Source organism: Equus caballus, chromosome 10, assembly GCF_041296265.1.
Source record: "Equus caballus isolate H_3958 breed thoroughbred chromosome 10, TB-T2T, whole genome shotgun sequence".
Lineage (NCBI taxonomy): Eukaryota > Metazoa > Chordata > Mammalia > Perissodactyla > Equidae > Equus > Equus caballus.
The window spans coordinates 38406142-38429767 of NC_091693.1; the positions used below are offsets into that span (position 1 = coordinate 38406142).

At 38.2% G+C, this 23626-nt stretch overlaps 1 long non-coding RNA gene across 1 annotated transcript; it reads right to left on the minus strand.

Moving 5' to 3' along the window:
• Positions 1-244: 244 nt before the first annotated feature.
• On the minus strand, positions 245-8836 carry LOC138916044 (uncharacterized). The gene is made up of 3 exons (XR_011422677.1): positions 8754-8836; positions 6838-6961; positions 245-395 (listed from the first exon to the last, which is right to left on the minus strand). It is a non-coding gene; the product is annotated as an uncharacterized lncRNA (long non-coding RNA).
• Positions 8837-23626: the final 14790 nt, after the last annotated feature.

Sequence of the window (23626 nt, forward strand, 5' to 3'; positions counted from 1 at the left end):
CTGTGTCTTATGACAAACGACAAAAAAAGACAGAGATAAGGAAAAATACTATCTCTGGGAGGGAAAGGGTCTACAACCAATGAATACTCAACCAAATCCTAGAGTCACTGAGTTCAAGAAGCTAGCGTCATCAATATTTTGTTCTGCTAACTTAAATTTAGAAAAGCAAAAATACTCACTACTATTGCTTCCATTGGACCCTGCAGGAAGAGATCCAGGAGACTGATGTGGTAAGAACTCTTACCTCCTACAGGCTCTTGTCAAGGGTCCAGGATCTCTTGGCTGTAGAAGTCCAGGAGTGATCAGTGTCCAGTAGATGAAGTTTTGTTCCACAGAGTTGCCAAACTGTAGAGGAGGAAGACATTTCCTCTACCCTCTGGGTCCTGCAGGCTGGGCTGCAAATTCAATTGAAATGAGACAGAATAATAGGAGAAAATACAACAAAGCTTTATAACATGTATACATGGGAGAGACTTAGGAAAACCGAGCTACTCACCATAATGGCGGAAGCTCTCATCTTAAATACCATCTTCAGCTAAAGACAAAGGAGGATATTGGGGATGGCAGGAGTCAGTTATGGGAGATTTACCAGAAAAGCACAGTAAACAAGAGTAAGGTTATTATGCAGATTTAAGTCTTTGCCTTCCACAGTGATAAGAGTTTCTAGAGATAAGGTCATCCCCCCTTCTTCCTGGTACAGAGAGTGAGACAACTTTAAAGATGGAGATTTTCCTGACAAATGCAAATGTTTCTTAAAAAGGGTAACTTCTCCTTTTACTTGTTTTTCAGAGCTTTCCCCATGTCTGCAGGTTTTAAAAGTAACCAGCTCAAAATAATCCTCATGCCAAAGAAACATATTTTGGGGCAGTCAATTCTGAACCCCCACACCTGGATTGTCATTGTTGGATCTGCAGTTATTTTTTTCTTTATATGTTTGTTTTATTTCAATCTTTTTTATTTATAGTGTCAAGTATCTTCAATGTTTAATATTTCTTGCATGTATATTTGTAACGGAAAATTACGTTAGTAGAAATGCTGTCTAGTGTTTATCTCCTACAGGCTTTACTTTGAGGTGAGTTGGCAAGAAGCTAGACTAGGAAAATCTCAAATTTCAGATTGTGGGCAAAAGACAAAATGCATAGTTCTCCTACTCAGCCTGCTAGGCCTTCTATATACTGTAATGGAATGTTCCACTGCTCCATATTCATTGTCCAAGTATTCCAGTTTTCATAGGTGCATTCATTTGCACTGCTGCCTCAAAATATTAAGCTTTTCCAGGGTCTATATGGTCAGATCAATTTCCCTTTGCACATATTCTAGGAGGTGGATTTCTATACTATATAGCAATCACCACTTTTCTATGTGCACTCTGCCTTGAAGAAATTTGAAATTATCTATCATTTCCCCTGTGCCAAATATTACTACTTTAGTTCACATCCCCTTAATGTCTCTTCTCGACTATTACAGCTCATGGTCCCACAATGTTCAGCCTCTTCTCAATTCACTTGAAACTTCCCTTTACCATAGAGCTCTCCACTTAAATAATAAATACAATTGTATCACTACAATCCTTAATGTCCTCTCTCATCTCTTCATTGACTATAGAATTAAATCTAAACCATGTAGTTTAGCCTATGAGATTATTAAAAATCTGTCCTGAACATAATACTTGAGTGTGATTATAACAGTCAGCTTGACTTATTTGACTATATTTTTGTTCTGTCTTTGCTAGACAACATGCCTATGACTGAAGGGCCCAGTTTTACTTACCTGTGTATCTCAATACCAACATGTCTTACATCACTACAAGTCCCCTCCTTAGTCTGCTCCCACAGATGAGATTTCCTAGCCGGACAACCCTGCTTATCAAGGGAGCAGACATAGTTTTGCTTATCCCTGAGTAAGAGTGGGTTTCAGTTCCCTGATAGCCTTGGCAGCATTCAAACAAGCCAATGACATCTCCTGAAGGAACCAGGGGGGTACGTCACCCCCTTGATACTATAAAGCCTGTCTCCCTCAGCCTCCAAATGCTCACTCTGTTCCTGAGTGCACTGCCTGTGTGGCTCTGTATGACACAGAGTCCTCCTCCTCCTGGCTGTGAATGTATGTGACTAATAACTCCTGTTGTCTCATTTGTCACGTGTTGGGTGTCATGTGTTCAGATCTGTATAATCATAGGGTAAGAATCCCTTCCTCACCAATAAAGTGCATAGAAGGTGATTAAAACAATTTCTCTACCATAAATCTGTGCCTTTTTCTCTCTTCTTCATATCTGACAAATCAAAGGATTTATCCAGCCTAAGGTATTTTCTTTGTGAAGATTTCCTAACTTTTCAAGAAGAGTTACTCCATTCTCTTCACTCTTGCTCAACTTTATTAATCTCTCTATACCATATGGTGATATCTTGAAGAAAAAATAAATCTCTGTCTTTGAATTCCCAGTAACTAGTAAAGTGCAAGGTACTAAATATTTGCTTAGAATTATTTGTTAGATAAGTTAATGTGTTCAAATACCAGTTCTTCTTCTTCTAAATTGGGTATCACAGCAGTTATTTTGAACAATTGCACTAGGCCAGCCATCCATGATTTAAATCCTATGGTTTAGCAAAACTTAGCAATCTAAGGGTGCAAATCGTGGTTAAGACAGGTCAATTTTATCCCTCAAATAATTGATGTATATAAAGGAAATAAGCATGTAACAACTTGATTAAATCAGAATATCTTATGCAAAATTGTATGCTGTTTTGGAGATTCCATTTTTATGATAGTATATTGATGTAATTAAATTTTAAAAACTCAGTAGAAAAACATAAATTGACTAGGAAAGTATGTGTTCTAAAATAATCTCAAAGAAGTAAATAGTTCCTGAGAGGTCCAGTACATTCAGGCAATATAATTACACAGAAATTGCTGAAAAAGTATTTCAAGTCAAAAGAGTGGCAATCTCTGTTCCATTCAGACTGCTTCATTAACTGGAAATAATAGAAAGTCATCAGAACTTTCCATCATCATTTCTTAACATTTTATTAAATCCCTAATGAACAATGGAAGGCAGAATAGACAGAGTGGCACGTTGTTAAATTCTTGCACCAAATGTTTTGAAAGAAAGCCTGAGAATTAGTGTTCTGATAGATTTCTATATAAGTCACTAAATAATCTAATTCACAGGTGGATGGAGTAAAATATCTCTATGCTTTGTTTGAACCATGAGTTGGCTATGTTCTTCTACGAGAAAAAGTGAGAGAAAGAGAAAAAGAAAGTTAAAAAAAGAAAAAGGAAGAAAGAATGAGTGAGTAATAGAAGGAAAATGTCCCTCTGGTTTTCAGTAAAACAATTACTACATACTGTAGCATGCATAATTCTAGAAAATGGCAAGAGAGGAAACATATCTTATTGATACTTTATACAAAAATCATTCTTAAATGAAAGGCATATGTTAGAGAATGACATTTCACAGTGATTTATCAATTCATAGCCCAAATCTATTATAATTTGCAATGTCCAATTGCGTTAATTAGCTATCGTATGTAATAAACCATCTCAAAACAGTGGATTAAAACAGGGGCCATTTATTTAGTTTATGACTTTTCTGGATGGCAATTTAGGCTTGGCTCAGCTGGGCAGTGTTTCTTCTTGGCTGCACTCTCTCATGCATCCTGAGTCAAGTGAGCAACGTTGCTGATCTTGGCTGGGCTTTCTCATATGTCTAGGGCCTCGGTTGGGCTGGGCTGACTCAGCTCGAGTTCACACAGTCTCCTATTATCCAAAAGATTAGCCAGGCTTGTTCATATGGTAGGTGGGCTGAGTTCCAATAAAGAAGGAAGCACATACAGCCTCAGGAGGTTTTGTCTTGGAACTGGTCCAGTATCCCTGTTATTTCATTTTATACACCAGAGCAAGCCACAAAGTCGGCTCAGATTCAAGAGGTAGAGATTGAAGGATTTCAAAAGATGTAAATACAGAGAGAAATAAAGGGTATTGTCACTGTTGTAAGCTACCACATAAATGTACAGAAAACGGAGACCATTGAGAGCAAGGTTCTATAAACAATGATGAGAAAGATCAAATATTTTAAAATCAGAAGTTCTTTCAGAAGATTGTTTTAAACACTTTTGAGAAATAGTCACTAGAAATAAAAACCTAATTTCTTTCAGAAGTTTGTTTTAAAATGTGATAAGTACTTATTTTGTTTTTTCTATTGACTATTTCTCAAAAGTGTTGATGAATTTATTATGAAACAGTAGATCTTACTGAAACATAAGTAAAAGCTAATTTACAAAGGAATATAAACTTAGTTGCCAGTACTCAGGACACAGGGCCATGGCCTTGAATTGATGATAGTCTGGCTACAAATGAATTTTCCAGCTATTAATCCATGTGCAATTTATTGTAGGTTAATGCATTTGGATGTAAAGGATAGAGTGATAAATTTGATGTTTCGTTAATATTAATTTTTAAAAAGATCTAATATTTTAAAAGGTCCAGTTAATAACAATTTTCAAAAGACATTATAGTAGTTTTTAGTTATGTTTGCTCTTAGAGAATAATATTAATAAAATCAACCCAGTAATTGATAAGGCGGTAATTTTTAAATTTTCTATGTCATAGCTAAAAAAATTAGTATTCTTTCAAATGTGAATGTATTATCTATAGAACTTCCCAGTACACAGTGATTGATCAGAATCAACCAAGTTGGTTATAAAACACAAAGAAGGTAAATTTTCTGCAATATTTCCCAGAACGTCATTCTCAGCTTCCATTAGACAAAGATCGATTACAGAAACAGAAAACCGAAGTATGCATGTATTACATTTCCTAACTTATTTATTACTAGCTAGCTCAGACAGCTGAGAATTATAATGCCAATCTAAAGCTATCATTCAATTCAGATGATTCATATTCATAGATAATTACCATGAAGATTATTATTGATAATCCATTTTCATCTATTAAAAGCCAAGCAAATCAGTGCTAAAATGAGTTGACACAAGAGTTCAGAATTAAAACAGAGAGAGAGACTTATACGTGAATTGCTGATATGAAGAAATACCAATAAATGTTTTGGTGTTATTTTTTATATAAAATAGTGACTAAATTCTTCCCTGAAGAAATAGAGGAGATGGAACAACGCAATTGCTTTTCTGTAATCTAAATTACAAAGCATGCCGTTGCTGAAAATTGTGTTTGACTTTACATGCTACTTGGAGACCAAATAGCAGTTAAACTCTTATGACAAAATAGGGAAAAAATTTTTGCTTAACTTTTAGCTGAATTCAGTGAAGTGTATAAAACATAAGACTTTTTTCCCTCATCTTGATGAGGAACCCTAAAGAAGAAAAAAATACCTGGAGAATAACTGAGTTGAAATCTAGTCCATGTCAAATGGGGCTTCAACTGTCTGCACTCTGGTCATCATTGGCTCCATCAGCCACCACCACCACAGGCTATTGCCTTTGGAGAGTGAGGTAGAAACAGATATGGAGACTGTTCATTGTACGGCCGCTTCAACCACAGCTATTAGAATCCAGCTTTTAGCGGCACTAAAATTTTCTCTTACGGATTTCATAGGAAAAAAACTGGACTAACCTAAAAGCCTGCCAGTGTCAGTGCCTCAATCTGAATGAACATGCTCAGCTGAGTAAATTTCTTGCCAAGCCCACACATTCATATATTTTGATTATCATTTTAAGTTTTGTTGTCCAATGAAGCAACACTAAATAAAAGATTTTCCTTAAAAGTCAATTAAAAGCCTCTTCAGCTATTTTGGTGCACAAGACATTAAATCATTAAATTATTTTCAAAACTTGTTCCAAGCTTAAACTCTTTATCACCTAAAATAGAGCCAGAACATTTTGATATCCTTTTCTGCTAGCATACTCCCAGATGGGTATTAGGATTACTATCCAGAACCGTTAGTTCACGGTGTCTGAGTTGTACGCGCGACACACCAAGTGTCGTGTTAATCTGTTTAGGCCACGGCAAACCTAGCCTCTTTCCAAGTAAGATTTGCAATTGGGGGGAAAGGCTAAATAGTTTTTCCTTAAGATCATAAAATATATGTAAACCTTATGTAAATTGAATGTTAAAGTTATAAACAGTAAATCTAAGAAGAGGCAAAGAACATTTTCTATTTTAATCACTAAATTGCAAGATTCAAATAATATTTTATATATTTCAAATGACTAAATTTAAATAGAATTTGTTATGTCAGTTCAGTTCAGTTCTTAGAGACTTTCACCTATACACAGTAGCTATACACGTTAGGACAATATTGCTTTGAGAACTGACTGCTAGCTTTGATCACTTGGAGTCATATAATGGGGACTGAATGATTGTCTCTTTTGAGGATTTCAGCTGACTGGCCAAGGTCTTTGATGTAATTCCATCCTTATCAGCTATAGATATAACAGGGGCTGCTTTAAAATGAACAAAAGGGCTAGCCTGGAAGTGCAGTCCTTAAATTTGCACACTCTGCTTCAGCGGCCTGGGGTTCGCCAGTTTGGATCCTGGGTGTGGACCAAGGCACCACTTGTCAAGAGATGCTGTGGTAGGCGTCCCACATATAAAGTAGAGGAAGATGGGCATGGATATGAGATCAGGGCTGGTCTTCCTTAGCAAAAAGAGGAGCATTGGCGGCAGATGTTAGCTCAGAGCTAATCTTCCTCAAAAAAAAAAAAAAAAGAAATAAACAAATCAACAAAAAAGCCACAGTTTTAATGTTCCTCTTATTCTCTAAGCCAACGTTCTTTCTGTTACTCCAACTGAAATTCAGCATTTTTCTCTTTTAAGACAGGGTTTATCGAGGAAAGGTGAATTAATGACAATGAAGTTTCTTACCTATGTGGCTTAAAAGTTGTCCTCAGAGGGCAGGTAATGACTGCTGGTCTATTCCTTGTCTTGGAGTATTTGGTTCATGTCTGGCCAGGTGATGGCCTTACGGGTTTGAGGCAGGAGTCCTCATCTAAGACCACAGAGAAACAACAGACTAACTATTCATGGCTCATTGGTCCCAAGAAACAAAACCAATACAGGCTACATTTAGCCAAAAGGAAACCTACTGTGAGGGTGGAAAAATGAGGCCTAGTGGATAACATTTACCGGGGATTTAACAGTGCCCAGAGCTGTCCTCAGCACTTTACGTGGATTATCTCGTTTAATCCTCACCATAACCCTGTGAGACATGTTATTAGTGTTATTCACAGCTGAAGAAACAAAGGTGCAGGGAATTAAGTAAATTGCCCAAGGTTACACGACCAATGCAGTACAGGCCCCAGGACAGGATCCAGGGCCGCTCTGGGGGACTGTGCCCAAGGAACTACATACTCACAGCCCTGTCGCGGGGCAGCAACTGCACTAAATGCACACCAGGCATCTTCAGGTCTTTGAGGTTCTCTGTTCAAGATTCAAAGCCCCGTGAAAGACATTCCATTGACCTAACTTGGCTCTTAACTGAGGAGTGCAAAGTACTTTGAAAGGATTCCTACCATAATACACATGGTGAGGAATAGCTAATTCTCCCAAAGGAAATGGAAATGCTGTTAGGGAGGAATCATCCTCTAAAAGTCAAATTCCTTTCACAGTGGAGAAATAATGAAGCTAAAAATCAAATCTCATATCTTGCAAAAGGGCCAAGAAGTCATTAGCTCCAGAGAAACCAAGAGAGAGGAACAAGAACGTATCTTTAGAATTAGGAAGGTGAGAACAAGCATCCAACACAAAGATGATCAAGTGTTTTCTACAATATCAGCTGTGACTGCGGCCTGCTTTAATAATACACAAGTGGACTATATGGCACCAAAGGGTAAATTGGGGAGGACTTAACCCATTCTGCAAATGAGAATGGTACAGAGTTCCCTCTCCAATTGCTTTAGGCACATAGCCTACTCTAAACCAAATGCAACAATATTCAGGTAGTGACTGAGTCACATCTTTTCCCAGCTAAGAAACTGAAGAAACTCTTAGGAGGATAGATCCTTTTCTTCCCTAGTTTAGGTTCTGTGTTGTCAGATATTTATGATATTATGTCCGATACCATCTTTCCTTTATAAAGGCTGAACTAAAAATATCAGTTGCTCTTTAGAGACATCTTGTCTACGCAAAATTGCCATCCTGCTTTTGGAGCTCAGCACAGGCAGATCGGGTAGACATCCTTTCTTATCTTAGCAAGGCTTCCGTGTGTGTGGCGTGTGCCCTGCCATTGCTTGACAGGGGCCTAGAGAAAGCTTTCAGAAGGTGGTGTGTGATCTAGCTGCTGTTCCTGTTAATTCTTCCAATTCAGTATCTTAAAGTTGTCAGAGGGAACTTCTGATGAGAAGACGAGAAAGAGAAGATAACAAAGGCCAAAAGAGGAAGAAGGAATCTCCCCTAAGAACTACCGGGAACTACAAGGAACCCTGGATCTAGAAAACTTGATTAAATTCTCATCTGATGAACGATTGGTTCTTTCTCAAAGTGAAATTTGCTTACAAGGTGTACATGTGATCCTGTAGATGTGTACTCCTAATTGTTTATATTTAGCCAAAATATTTGGTAAATTTTGTTTATAATATTGTGATTATTTTATAGGAAATCCTTTTATTTGTTTTTGTCCTCGTCTTAAGAACTCGAATAGGATAACTTTTGGCTAAAAAATATTACCAGGAGGATCTTTAATATTATTTTCCTAATTTTCTATATGTTTGAAGAAATAATAATTAGATTTTTTTAATTGAAAGAAAACATAGTAAGATTTCCTGATTGTGGGTGGACTTTACCAATCACGTCCAAGGTCAGTTGTTCGTTGTCCTCTGCAGAGACCCACTAACTTTTCTGGTGTCCGACAGAAGCCCCTTTGTACCTGGTGGAGAGAAAAGCAGATTATGTGTGAGTCTCATGAGAACTCTGCAATATCATTTATATATTTAAATAAATTATTAAAAGATATTTTCTTATACTGGAACTTGTTCTAGGTAGGTAAGGGGTGGCTTACTCGGGTATGGTTAAATTTAATACAGTCCATTTCATGACTTTTCAGTAGTTTCTAAACTAATTTGTGGAGACACTAGTTTTGCCTTTGGACTTGGTAAGCATAAACTTTTACAAAAAACTATAACATTTCAATATTTATAGTGGGTGGTATCAACTCTTTCATCTGGTTGAAAACACAATCAATTAAAAACACAAACCACTAAAACAGTGATGGAGATGGGCAACAGAGCTGGGCTTGTGTGTGGAGGGGAAAACAGGAAGGGAGATATTGAAAAGATGCAGAATTTATTCTGAATGTTCTGTCTCAGAATGATTTTTGAAAATAAAATATAGGAAAGTATAATCGTATCTAGAATTCTTAGAATAACAGGAAATTTCCCTTTCTCATCCAGGAATGACTGAATGAATGAGCTACTGCTATATTTTTCCCTTCTTGGTCAAACTTCTTGAAGAAAACTTACAGTTGCTATATGCGTTTACTATAATTTATCGTTTTACCTCCACTGAAACTGCTCCTGTCAAGGTCAACAATGAACTTTCATGTTAACAAATCCATATGGGCATTTTTAGTCTTCAGTATAATATCTTCCCTATTGTATTTGATTCCATTGGCTTCTGTATCCTTTTCCCCCTGATCCTTCATCACTTAAAAGGTAAAAATTAATTTTAATTTGTATTGAAATATTGCCTTCAAAAATAAAACAAATCTTTCTGTACTACAGACCTTATAATAAAAAAATGACAGTCCTTGTCACTACCCAGTACTACCCCCTCCACATTCTCCAGATACAAACATCTTCTACCCTGTTAGATGTTTTCTTGCTATTTACCATGATAGTTATAAGTGATATTCCCATGCTACTATCTCATTTTCAGTTTTCTCAACAGATTTATCAATTTTAGTGTTTATTTTTTTCATTTTGTTTTCCATGAGTGTTTTAGCTCATGCTTCCTCTTCACCTAGCCATATCATTACAATATAACTATACATAAATTTTTGGATAAAACCATGTTTATTGTTTTCACTATTATGACAATTTAAATATAGTTTATTTCTGTTCTAAATAGTGTCTAAGATTTTATTTTCTTATATGATTTTATTAATAATTTTCTCGTTATTTATTTTCCTGGAATAACTATTTGCACACTGTCTCAGTAAAATATCTTACAATACAATTTTCCATTTGGACAAGTCTGTTAAATAATTTGTGGGTTTAATTACCTGTTTTCTAGAGACACCTTCCTGGAACTCTCTGACCTCTTCTTCCAGCCTAAAGGGGCTCCTTTTTTAGCAGTTAAATAGCATTTGTCACGGGAATTCTTGCCCTTTTGCTTCTGTGTTAGTTTTTCTCATGCTTGGTGGCACGTGTTTTTCTAGTAATTTCCTGAGAATAGGCCCATGAAAGGTACATATATAAGGATTTGCACATAGAAAAGTGCCTTTATTTCATCTACTCACTTTACTGATAGTTTAAATAGAGGAGGAGATCTACATTGAATCTCATTTTCACTCAGAAGTTTGAAAGAATGGCTTCCTTGTCTTCCAGGATTATCTTCTTGCTTTTGAAAAGTCTGATGAGATTGACATCTTTTAATTTTTCTGTGCGACCTTGCTTCTCTCTTGGGAAGCTTTTAGGGCTTTCTTCTTATTTTTTCATTTTGAAATTTTATAATAATGTGTCTCAATAAGGTTTTGTGTTTTTTTTAGTTTAATTTTTTCAACTATTTCGGCATTTGAACAGGCCTTTCTTTAGAGCTTAAAGGTTCTTCAGTTTGCTAAACCATTATTTTCTTATTCTTTCAAGGGTTCTCTTTCTTTCTATTTCTGTTTCTGAAATTCCTATTGGTTTAATGCTTTACATTCTAGATTAGTGTTCTCTTCCTTTCTTATTTTTTTATTTTGATTTTCCCTTGCCTTTTGGAAGATTTCCTTTATTATATATTCCAAATTCTCTATTGAATTTTTATCATATTTTTTAGTTATCATAGTTTTGGATAGTTTATTTTTTCTGTTTCTTTTTAATAGCAATCTATACTTCTACTGAGGCACAATGAGTTTTCTTTCATTCTCTATTCTCTTTTTCTTGTGAGTTTCTTCTCTCTCTGTCTCTCTCTTACTACCTGTCCCCTCCCTCACCACTTCTCTGACTTTCTCATTAGACCGTTTCCCAAGTGTCTGCTGAGTCTTAGCCATTCATTGTGCTTTAGGACTAAGAAACTAACAAGCAGATGGCAAGCTCTGTGCACTGGCAGGGCTTGGAGATGGGGCAGAACGTGCTTTGGGTGAAAGGCTCCCCAGTTTTCTGTTGGGAAGTGCTAGATATCAGCATCTGTAGGTGTTACTCTGGATAGTTTAATTTCTCCAGACAAGAATGTTCTAATCGCCAACCTGAGGTGAAGTTAGAGTGTAGATGAGGAGTGAAGATAATATAAACGTAGTTGTTGGCATTCTGGAACTCAGAAGGGAAAAGTCAGACATTTAATTGTTCACAAGAGCTTTCAGCTAATCCCTAATCTTTTCAGTATGCTACCTACCTAGCTCTCCTTTCTGTTTTCCAGTTCAGATCCAGACACTAAATCTCAATCTAATATGGACCTTGCCCAATTGTGTGTTCGTGTAGGGAAGGTGGGTCTAGGGCTTCCTACTCTGTTTTTCTGCTGACATCACTCCCTTATCTTTCCTCATAAGGAAGTACTCTTAAACAACATAGCAATTATGACCTCAGGCTCTGTAGTCACAATAACTATTGGCGACTTTGCACAGGTTGCTTAAACTCCCTGTGCCTAAGTTTCCTTATCCTTAAAAGGACTTGGTAGTAGTAGTACTCTATAAGGTTGTTGTGAGTATTAAACATGGTAATATATTGAAGAAGAGTGACTGTTATGTAATAAGTGCTAATGTTAGCCATTATTAGATAATATCCGTACCTTTTTGGAGTACTTTGTTCTTTAACAGTATTTTTCAGTAATTATTAGGAGTTGCTTAATGAGAGAAGACATTCTGATAGACCTGGATTCCAAATGACTTTGTCAGTAGTTAATTAACTATGCTACATACTTTCAAATATGATGTGAGATTTCACAATTAATAAAGTTGATTGTGGCAGACTGACAGAGTTGGAATTACTTCATAGTCTTATTTTGGGCACAAAGTATTTTGTTATATAAAAGTAATGTGAGTACCTTTGATAAGTGGTGGTAAAATGACAACATGATCTCAGATATTCTTCTTAGTAAGGTTAAATAATCTTGTGGCTTATGAACTGACCTAGTAATATTGGCTGGATACTAAAAATCCTGGTTTGTGCAACACCTACCTCCATTGAAATATATAATCTAGAGAATATTTGTTTTTATTTCAAGTAAAACAAAAACTATATATATATGTAGATATATACATATGTATATGTGTGTGTGTGTGTGTATATATATATATATATATATATATATATATATATAAACAAATATATTTCTGGGAAATTTACATTAATTTACATTTCAGAGTCTAACCAGGAAATAACTCTTACTACATAATCATGTCTTAAAATTCCTCTTCTTTAATCTACCAGGTGAACAATATACAGAGAGCACTGAACTGGCAAGCAAAGACCCAGAGGATCCCACATTCACAGACAGAATTTTGTGCAGAGACAAAGCAGAATTCACTGCCTCCACCCCTCATCAACAATTCTCTTCTTAACCCAATCCTTTCTGATCCTAGTTCACTCATTTCACTGAAACAATCCCTATCAAGACCACTACTGACCTCCATTTTACCCACTACTCAGTTATCAGTCCTCCTCTTTCTCGGCCTCTTAGCAGCTTCATCACTTAACCTTGCCTTTCTTGAAACACTGTCATCTCCAGGCCTCTGGGATACCACCCTCTGTGAGTTCTTCCTATCCCACTGCTGCTCATCTTCTTAGTCTCCTTTCCTGGTTCCCCCTCCTCATCCTCTAAATTTTGAATTTTCTAATTCCTCTTCTCTATCTAAATGCTCTTCCTACCTGATCTCTTGCAATCCTATGGCTTAAAGTATCATTTATGTGTTGCTGTTTCTCAAATGTGTATGTTCAGGCTTAATATCTTCTCTTGAGCTCAAATTCCATTTAAAATATTTACTAGATATATAATAAGGATATCAACCTTAAGTATATATAAAATAGGACTTTTGATTCCTTACCTACACCTCCAACCCTCAATCTCCACTATCTCAATAATGGCGACATCTACCACAAAGCTACTTAGGAGGCATTAATGAATCCTCCATTTTCCTCATACCCCATATCTCTCTTGTCATCAAGCCAGCACTACCTCTTCTCTCTACTGTTCTACAACCATCAAGTCTTCAAGCTTTCTTGCATTTTTCTATTGGGAATTCCCCATCCAACCTCCATAATGGTCCTGTAATAATTAAATTGTAGCGTATCATCGACCTGGCCATATCACAGATTAGAATTAATTAACATATGCTTAGCTTGGTCTACAGAGCTCTGCCTGATCTGGACACTGCCTGTCATTTGCCTTCATTTCCATTATGCTCCAGATGAATCATCTTTCTTTCCGCCTTTCAGATATGACAAATTTCGAAGCCTTTTTACTTGCACTTCCCTTTGCCTGGAAGCTTCTTCCTCCAAATCTTTTCATTGTTGACTCCATCTCTTCTTCAATTCTTAACTCAAATGCCATCTCTGCACAGTGGCCTTCCAGTCTAGATAAAGAACCCCACTCTCACCCTTATTGTCTATCCCTCTATGCTTTTTTTTCTTCATGGCACTTATCATTGTCTCTGATAAACACAGAAGACAAACTCTCCACTAAGATATAAGCTTGTTGAAGAGGGGAATTTGACTTTTCTTTTTGCCACTGCAGTTAGAGCCTAGAACAGTGTCCCGCAAGAGTAGATGTTTGATAAATACCAAATGAATGAATAAGTGACTTGATCAACTGATGAAAAGTCAGTTCTTGAAGAATGTACTGTGATGAATTACAAATAGAAATTAGTAATAAAAGAACCAAGTCAAAAAGTAAGATATCAGTGCCCAGATTGCACTGGGAAAGAAGTCTTTGGGATTAAAAAATTTAGAAACTTTAGAGTGGAATAGGCTACTCCTTTAGTCTGAATTGTTAAAGGTTATCAGTATGACCATCATGAAGAGTTACTAAGGCTTGGTATTAGAATCCCTGTATTATTTGTTGTAAATAAACTTAATAAATGATATGTAATTATTCCTATAGATGGCAGAATAAATCATTCCTAGCAGTTCATTTTGCCATCTTTAAGGAATGCACAGTTAGAGAATCTTTTCAAGGATTATTTAATATGAATAGTGTACTTGGTGAATCCTATCTATATGTACAAAACCAGGTAAGCAATGTCATTTACAGAACTCTGTCTTCCTAAGTTTTATTTCTATCAGAGTCTGCTGTGGTATATATGAGTATTAAAAGGCATCTGACAGAATGACTAAGATGTAACATTATTAATATTAGTTTTAGTTGGCACCCCTCTCCCAGCCAACTCTAGAGAGGTAAATATAAAAGAAAAAATATATATATTCTGACTTACTTACTCATAGTTATTAAAGTATGTTTTCAGTGTAAAGAAAAAAAAAGCCATTGAACTGTCAAAACAGGTATACTGGAGACCAGGAGACGCTATCAAAAGGAGAGGGACATTTAATCCAATAGGCTTTGAATGTCACCATTGAAGATAAATTTAAAACGAAATAAATGTGAGTATTTGGAGAGGAAATAACTCCCTCTGTGTTGGGGTGGGTTTACAACAAGGCACACTTTGATGGAACACAATTTTTTTTGTGTGATATAATTACTAAAGTGTAGCAAAAAGTAATATAGCAAATTTGGATGTGAGTTACAATTTGACAGTTTTTATTATGCCCTGTGGAAAGACATGTGTGGCACCTGATAATAAATTAAGTGAATTCCTAATCAGTGGAATGGCTATACCTGAAAGGTCCTACTGATTATATCATTGTTAGCCTGCAGGAACTAGGCCTCTGGTGGCAACTCAGTATGCTGTTTAGTTTAATATTTTTATCACTGCTCTGAATGTTGACATAGGCGTAATTCTTCCTAAATTTACAGACAGCATGAAGCTGGGAATATAACAAGTACACTGAGTCACAGAATCGACATCCAAAATGATCTCTATATGCTGCAAAGCTGTTCCATATCTAACAAGGAGAAATTCATTTGGAATAAACTGAAGTACAACACTTAACTTTTTAAAAATGCCATTGCTAATATTTAAGACACGAAAAACATAACTTTACTTCATTTCATATAGGAAAATACGTCTACAGAATAAATATGAATCAACAGTTTTATTTGCTTAATAAATACTTATTAAACATCTATTACCTGCTTACCCTTTTTTCTTCTTTTATGGATTCACTTTTGTGTTTTTTCTTCTTTTTGCTTTTCTGGCTCAATTATCCCTGATATATTGCATTCAGTTCTAGGTACTCACTCTAAAATGGGCATTCACAAATTGGAGTTCATAGAATGGGGAAGGTACTGACAACCTTTAATTTTTGAAAAAGGACGGAAGATTTGAGAGAGGTTGGCCTGTAAAGAAGATGACTGAAGATAAATTTCATCGCTAGTGACATTGACTCAATTCCGATTCCTAGTCACCCTGTGTACAGCAGAGAGGAGCCCTGCCTGATCTTTTTGTGCCCTCCTCTCACTTTCTAGTGCTGTTTCAGATAATGCTGCACTGCTATTCACAGGATTTTCATGGCCAATTTTTATGAAGTTGGTGGCCATGTCCTTCTTCCTAATCTGTCTAAGTCTGGAAGCTCCACTGAAACCTATCCCATGGGTGACCCTGCTAGTACTTGAAATACCAGCGGCATAACTTTCAGCATCATGCAACACACAGCCATCTCAGATGGGTGATATGGTTCCATGACTGGGAAACAAACTCAAGCTATGGCGGTGAGAGGACGCAGTCTTAACCACTGGACCTCCAGGGCTGGCTTAGGAGAAGTTATTAGTTCTAAAATTGGGGAGAAATAAAATGGATTTATTTGTGACTGCAAATGAAAGGATCAGGACCAATGGATAGAAGTTACCTGAAAATGTTTTTTGACTCAATGCAAGAGTAACCTTTTAAGTACAGGAACTTCCTAGAAAACAGAGTGTGCTGCCATGCTGAGTTTTCAAACACAAGGAAATGTTTAAATAGGATGACCAATTGTAATTAATATTGAAGATAAGATTCATGCACAGGTTTAATTTGTTTTGCAACTGTTGGCCTTCAACAAATAGACAGTTATTTCTCTAGCAAAAATGGGTTTATTCAAGATTAGCAAAGAATTGCAATTTGGGGTCTGCACCTATGGTGAGCCACATGTATATCCCCCAGCAGCAAGGGAGGAAAAGCTTTTATACAAGGGAAGAGGAAGTTGGGAGGGCTATTGTGAACAAAGAGTCCACTGGAGGAGTTGAAATTTCCAAGTGTAGTGGCTTTCATTGGCTGAGTTGTGGCAGTCTCCCATTGGCTGAGCTTCTTCTTGGTCAAGAAGAGGAAGTCTTTATTCTTTCTGTTGGGCTCTGCTGTCAATATAGGGTGTGAGAGTTACCCCCTTTGGCCTCCTGACTCCAATTTAATGAGTTTTCTGTTTATTCATGTGACATTTACCCCTTTTGATCAAGATCTTTCTCTGAAAGAATCATTGATCAACAGTCAGGTTTTTCTGGTTTCAGCAGCTTTTTGTCCTTCCATGCCAGGAGGAGCTTCTTCTCAAGGTCCTGTCAGAGGGAAAATGCAGAGATTGGAAATCTGTTGAGGCTACATTTGAGTAATGAGGGGTAGAAGGGAGAATTCTCAGACATTTTTCTTTTCCGAAGTTCATATGTGATCAAGATCACAGGCATTGGAGGTCATCTGAAGCACTATGTCATCATCAAAGATTTGGCAAACAAACTTCCAACAGGCCTGATCTGGACATCTTGGGAAAGTTGTTTCATCAGATTTCATCTGCTTCAGTTCCTGGGAATCTTTACCTTCAGGTTACCAGGTCCTGTCAGGGTTTGGTGCTTTATTTAGGTGTGTCACATAAATCTAAGAGTTTGTTCCCTGGAGTTTTATAGCATAAGGATTAGTACCTGATAGGGGCCTTTCCAGTGACGTTGAAGAGAGTCCTTCTAGAAGTGTCTTTTCCAATAGACGAAATCTCAAGTTTGCAAAGTGTAATGCTTAAGGTCTTCATCTCCCTGGATCACAGTGAAAAGATTGCTCTACCAAAATGTGGCTATTTTTGGGGCCGGCTCCGTGGCCGAGTGGTTAAGTTCGTGTGCTCCGCTGCGGTGGCCCAGGGTTCGGATCCTGGGCGCGGACGTGGCACTGCTCATCAGGCCATGTTGAGGTGGCGTCCCACGAGCCACAACTAGAAGGACCTGCAACTAAGATATACAACTATGTATGGGGGGTGGGGAGGAGGGGAGTTGGGGAGATAAAGCAGGAAAAAAAAAAGATTGGCAATAGTTGTTAGCTCAGGTGCCTATCTTTAAAAAAGAAAAAGAACAAAATGTGGTTATTTTTAATAGAAGCAATTAGGCTTTTGCAATACTGGAATATATCTCCTTTATTGGCTGTAGATCGGAAGAGGCAGGAGCCAAGTACACTGGGCATCCTGTGACTGTCTCAAAGGGTGAGAGTTTGTGAGTTCCAAAGAAGGTGGATCTGAGATTTAGAAGGACAAATGATAATGCTTTTGGTCAAGGTATTTGAAGGGTCTCTACTAATTTTGCCAATGGAGTCTAATAATACCTTTAGTGCACTTAACTAAACCAGAAGATCAAGGGTGGTAAGCACAATGAAAATGTTGTAAGGGGGCCGGCCCAGTGGCACAGCGGTTAAGTTCGCACGTTCTGCTTCTCGGTGGCCCGGGGTTGGCCGGTTCGGATCCGGGTGCAGACATGGCACAGCTTGTCAAGCCATGCTGTGGTAGGCGTCCCACATATAAAGTAGAGGAAGATGGGTATGGATGTTAGCTCAGGGCCAGTCTTCCTCAGCAAAAAGAGGAGGATTGGCAGTAGTTAGCTCAGGTCTAATCTTCCTAAAAAAGAAAAAAATGTTGTAAAACCAGCCAAACAGCACAGAATTGTCAAATTCCCTGACCAGTAAAATAGGTTCCTTGATCACTTTGCAGCTTGAGTGGAGTCCCTCAGTGAGGTATAATTGTTTCCAGCAGAACTTTAGCCACAGGAAAGACAGTAGCCTGTCTGCAAGGGAAGGCTTCAGTCCAGTGAGAAAACATACAAACCATGACCAAAACATATTTACATCCATGAGACAGGGAAGTTGTATGAAATACATTTGCCAAGCCTCGAATGGTCCATCAGGCAGTTTAAAATGTCCCGGAACAGTATGAAAATGCTTCCTTGGATTGTATTTTGAACAAGTGGAAGAAGTGAGGTAGGCACTTTTTGCAGCCTTCTTAATATTTCCCCACCAATACTGATTCATGAATGCTATCGTGTCAGTAGACCAATGGTTTGATGCACTTACAGTAATGAGGAGTCGCAATTTTAGAGTATCCAGTAGGACTGAGTTGTTATTTGGTCCAACCAGAGCTTTCTCTTTTTATCCAACCAACAATTGTTGAATTTCTAATCTTATTTTTCCTTTTCTGAGGCCAATTATTGGGCTTCTCTGGTCAGTTTTTCTAAGTTATCATTTGGGGAAATATCCCTTTGGACCATAAGAGAGGTTTGGCTGTTGTTGGTTCCTCTAACAGTTGCATTCTTGCAGAAATATCAGCAAGGTGATTTCCTTTAGCTTCCAGAGAGTCAAATTTAGAATGCCCCAGGATCTTAATAATAGCTAAAGTGGCAGTTAAAAGTACAGCATCCAATAATTCCTGAACATGGGAACCCTTTTATTAAATTTTATTTTTTTAATTTATTCTTATTTTTTGGTGAGGAAGATCGGCCCTGAGCTAATATCTCTGCCAATCTTCCTCTATTTTTATATGTGGGGTGCTGCCACAGCATGGCTTTATGAGTTGTGTGTAGGCCTGTGCCTGGGACCTGAACCCACGAACCCCTGGGTGCTGAAGTAGAGCATGCGAACTTAACCACTACACCACTGGGCTGGCCATAGGGGCCATTTTTAATTTTATTTCTCCTGGAAGTAAGGCTATAATACCCTATGGGTTGAGGATGGTCCCCATATTTTTGGATGAGTACCCCAAGGGCATTCCTTTCCTTTTCATATACAAAGAGGAAAAAAGGAATCTAATAATTAGGATGACCAACGGCAGGTGGGTTTATTAAACTCTCCTTTAAGGCCTTAAAGGCTATGTCATTTGATTCTTCCCATAAAATTGGGTCAGGGCTGTTGTTCTTTAGTAAAACATACAGAGGTTTGGCTATAAGAAAAATTTGGAATCTAACTTTGGCAATAACCAACTAACCTGAGGAAACCTCATAGTTGGCGCTAAGTTTTGGGTTTTGGGAAATTTAGTGCATCATGAAGCCTATCCAGATCTAGGTGTAGCCCTTGTTCTGATATCAGATGCCTAAATATTGAAACTGGGTTTGGGCAAATTTCTTCTTGGTGACATTATGTCCCTTTAAGGCTAAAAATTTTAACACATGGATTCTGTCCTCCTGTGAGGAGACTTGGGAGGGAGAGCAAAGAAGCAAATCATCCACGTATTCCAACAAAGCAGATCCCCCAGAGAACTTTATATCATCTAGATCCGCCCTCAGCATTTGTGAGAAGTAAGAAGGGCTCTCAGTAAACCCCTGAGGCATTACTGTCCAGGTGAGTTGTTTCCTTTCCCAAGTGAAGGCAAAAAGCTATTGACTAACTTCCTCAACTGGAATGCTAAAGAATGCACTGCAAAAATCAATTGTAGTGTAGAAGTTGCTTCCAGTAGAAATGGATGTTACTAGTGTATGAGGGTTAGGAACAATATGATGTGGAGAGACAACAATGTTGTTTACTGCTTAGAGGTCCCAGACAAGCCTCCACGCCCAGCTCTTGGGTTTTCCCACAGGTAAAATAGGAGTACTTCGGGGACTGGGACAAAGTATAACGAGGCCTTGGGCCTTGTAGTCCTCTATTATAGGCCTTATATCTTGAAGGGTTTCTTTACTTATCAATAGATAAATTCTGGGGAGAAATTTTGAGGGAGTCTATCTGCATCTTGATGGGAGGTGTGCTGTGAATTTTACCCATATCAGTTGGAGATTTTTCCCATAAGAAGGATAGTAGTTGATTCAATAGAAACAAATGATCAGTGTTTCTAGAATCAGCTATAGTACCACCAGAGAAAGAGCAAATAGAAGATGTCAAATAAAAAAAGATGCCATTTAATTCACCTGGTTGACCACTTTAACGGCTACTGTCATATTCTAGAATTACTTCCCCCTTTTGGGAGAAAGAAATTCCAGCATGATACTTTTCTAAGAAGTCTTGGTCTAATAAACAAATAGGGGTGGAGAGACAAAGGAGAAAAGGATGTGTGTCTCTCAAAGGGCTTAAAAAAAAGGGAATATGTCCAGAGACAGGAAACTTTTGAAGTTTATTGGAAATCTCCACTACCTGAACTGTGTTAGTAGTCCGAGGCCAGGCTTGATTTATAGTAGTGGGATTGAGCACTGAAAGTGTGGCTCCAGTGTCAATTAGGACAAAGAGAGATTCATCTCCAACCTGGAGAACTGTTTCTCCAAGTTGATTAGGAGGGAGGATTGGGAAGAGTCCCTGCAGTTCCTTGGAGCCTTGTCATTGAGAATTTAGAGGACATTGGAAAGGCTGGTTAAAGGACTGAAGGTGCTTGAAACACTTATGTTTGTAAAAATCTCTTTTCCAATGTCCTGCATCTTTGCAATAATAACAGAAACCAGGAGGGTTTTGGTTTCACTTAGGGGCCTTCATTTGCTGAAGTTGAAGATTAAGAATGTTAGTGGTATTTATTTTAGTTGACACATCTAGAATACAAGAGAGTTGTTTTACCAGATTAACCAAATCTGAAGTGGACATAGTTTTCCATTCTATCGTGGTCCTTTTACTAGAAGGAAAAGGTTCTGGTTCAGCCTATTAATCAACATAGAATTAGGAGCTATCCAGGTGGAATCAACATTTTCAGGTGATACTGCTCCTGATATTGGTTCCCCTGCATTAGACCCAGCATATATGGGGTTAAAACCAAAGCACTCATCCTCCTTCCCTACTTTCTCCTTGGCTTCCTGGCAGCAGGATCCACCATCCACCAGGAGGCAGACATCCAAGGATATCCACCTGCAGATTCCCTTATCTTGCCACCCTCCTCTCTGCAAGCAGCCTCACAAAGCCAAATGCAGGCTGGTGGGAAAAGTGCCAACTAGCAAGGCCATAGGCTCCCCCTCCCAACAAGCAGCCACATTCTTTGAAACCTTTAAGATCCCTTGCCTCCCAAAGGGAAGGAGGAAGATGGCACTGGAGGTGGAGCCTGGACATGAGGAGCTAGGGGAGAGGGACTTGAGGCTTTGAGAGGCATTTTTTCTTTCTTTAATTGTTTCTTTGCCTCAGTTAATCTTAAAATTTTTTTTGAGGAAGATTAGCCCTGAGCTAACATCTGCTGCCAATCCTCCTCTTTTTGCTGAGGAAGACTGGCCCTGAGCTAACATCCATGCCCATCTTCCTCTACTTTATATGTGAGACGCCTGCTACAGCATGGCTTGCCAAACGGTGCCATGTCTGCACCTGGGATCCCAACCAGTGAACCCCAGGCCACTGAAGCAGAACATGCGAACTTAACAACTGCGCCACCAGGCCGGCCCCCATTTTCCTCTATTTTATGTGTGGGGTGCCTGCCACAGCATGGCTTGATAAGTGGTGCATAGGTCTGTGCCGGGGATCTGAACCAGTGAACCCAGGCTGCCGAAGCAGAGTGTGTGAACTTAACCACTGTGCCACCAGGCCAGCTCCTAATTCTAAATTTTTATTTTCCAAAGAGGCAATTTTTAAACTCCTGATAATATTTGGAAGCCTCAAAATACCAATTAAAGTAAGCGTTCCATTTAGTTTTGGAAATTATAGACCTATGGTTGTCCATTTCAGTTTTTAGAAAAGTAAATTCGGGAAGTTCAAAAGTTCCCCATAATGGCCATTGATAGTCTAAATTATTTTTGGTCAAATTGGTCCTTTTAGTTAGAAATTCACATAAGAAGTGACCACAGTTTTTAAACTTAAAATTGGCTGTGGTCCCTGTAGGGGGACGTTCTCAAAATATTTAGATAATGAAGATTACGTTTCTTAGAGGTTTTTCTGTAAAGCAAAAGAATAGTTTTCAAACAACATAAACAACTCAAACAGCTTAAATACCTTGTAACTTAAACAGCTTGAACAGCTCAAACAGCCTGCAGGCTTAATACCAGCCAGTCCCAACATCATGAAGGTGGACCAACAGTCAAATCCATGCAGTTCCAAGGAACAACGGGATTCCAAAGAACAGTCTGGTTCCCAAGGGAACGGGACCAAAGGTTGATCAACACACTTCCAAGGGACAGTCTTTTCCCAAGGGAGTCAGGCTGAAGCCTGCACACGTATAGTTCTGATGATAGTCCAGAAGTCAGACCAAAAGCTAAGCAATTTCAGTTGAAACAGTCTGGTTCCAAAAGGAATTGGACCAAAGGCTAGCATAGTTCAAAGGAATAGCCTGATTCAAAGGGTTAGGCTGAAGTGCCACCCAAGTGCTTACAGACAAACAAGCCCTTAACCAGAAAAGGACGAAGACTTGAAATAGATCTTGACTACAGCCTGGAGAGCCTCCAATAGGGTGGAAGCTTGGATCCAGAAAAGACTTACCTTCAAACTCCAGGGCTGACAAGAAAAGCAGCGAGCTCAATGAGCTCTCTTGTGGGTACCACAGCAGTTTGCTCACCAGCCTTGGAGGCCTTGGGGGTCTTCCCTGGATTCCCACATGGACCACCAAAATATTGACTTTAAACAAATAGACAACCAGTTATTTCTCCAGAAAAAGTGGGTTTATTCAGGATCAGTAAAGAATTGCAACTGAGCGTCTGCAACCGTGGTGAGCCACGTGTAAGTCCTCCAGCAGCAAGGGAGGAAAAAATTTATAGAAGAGAAGAAAGAGTTAGGAGGGCTATTATAAACAAAGAGTCCACTGGAGGAATTGATAGTTTGTTGTGTAGGGCTTTTCATTGGTTGAGTTGTGGCAGTCTCTCATTGGCTGAGCTTCTTGCTGGTCAGGAAGAGGAAGTCTTTATTCTTTCTGTTAGGCTCTGCCGTCAACATAGGGTGTGAGAGCTCCCCCTCTTGGCCTCCCAATTCTGATTTAGTGAGGTTTCTGTTTATTAATTGGACACAACATTCATATTCACTGTACCTATCTTAATTTTTAAGATTGCCTGCTTTTGGCACAACCTCCATTGTTCTCTTGAACTGAAAATGAGAATCATCTCTAATGCTTTCTCATGGCTCCCCAAATATTCTAACTACTCTCCTGGATTCAGTCTGATCATAAAATGTTCAGATAATGGACTTGCAATTTCCTAAGTTACTAATTTTTGAATGTTGTTTTCATTTTTCTCTCATGTTTATGTAATTTGAAAATTCCCAGTAATGGTTTATAAGGACTTGAAGATTTTCTCCTTTTCTACTCACTTTCATTTTAGA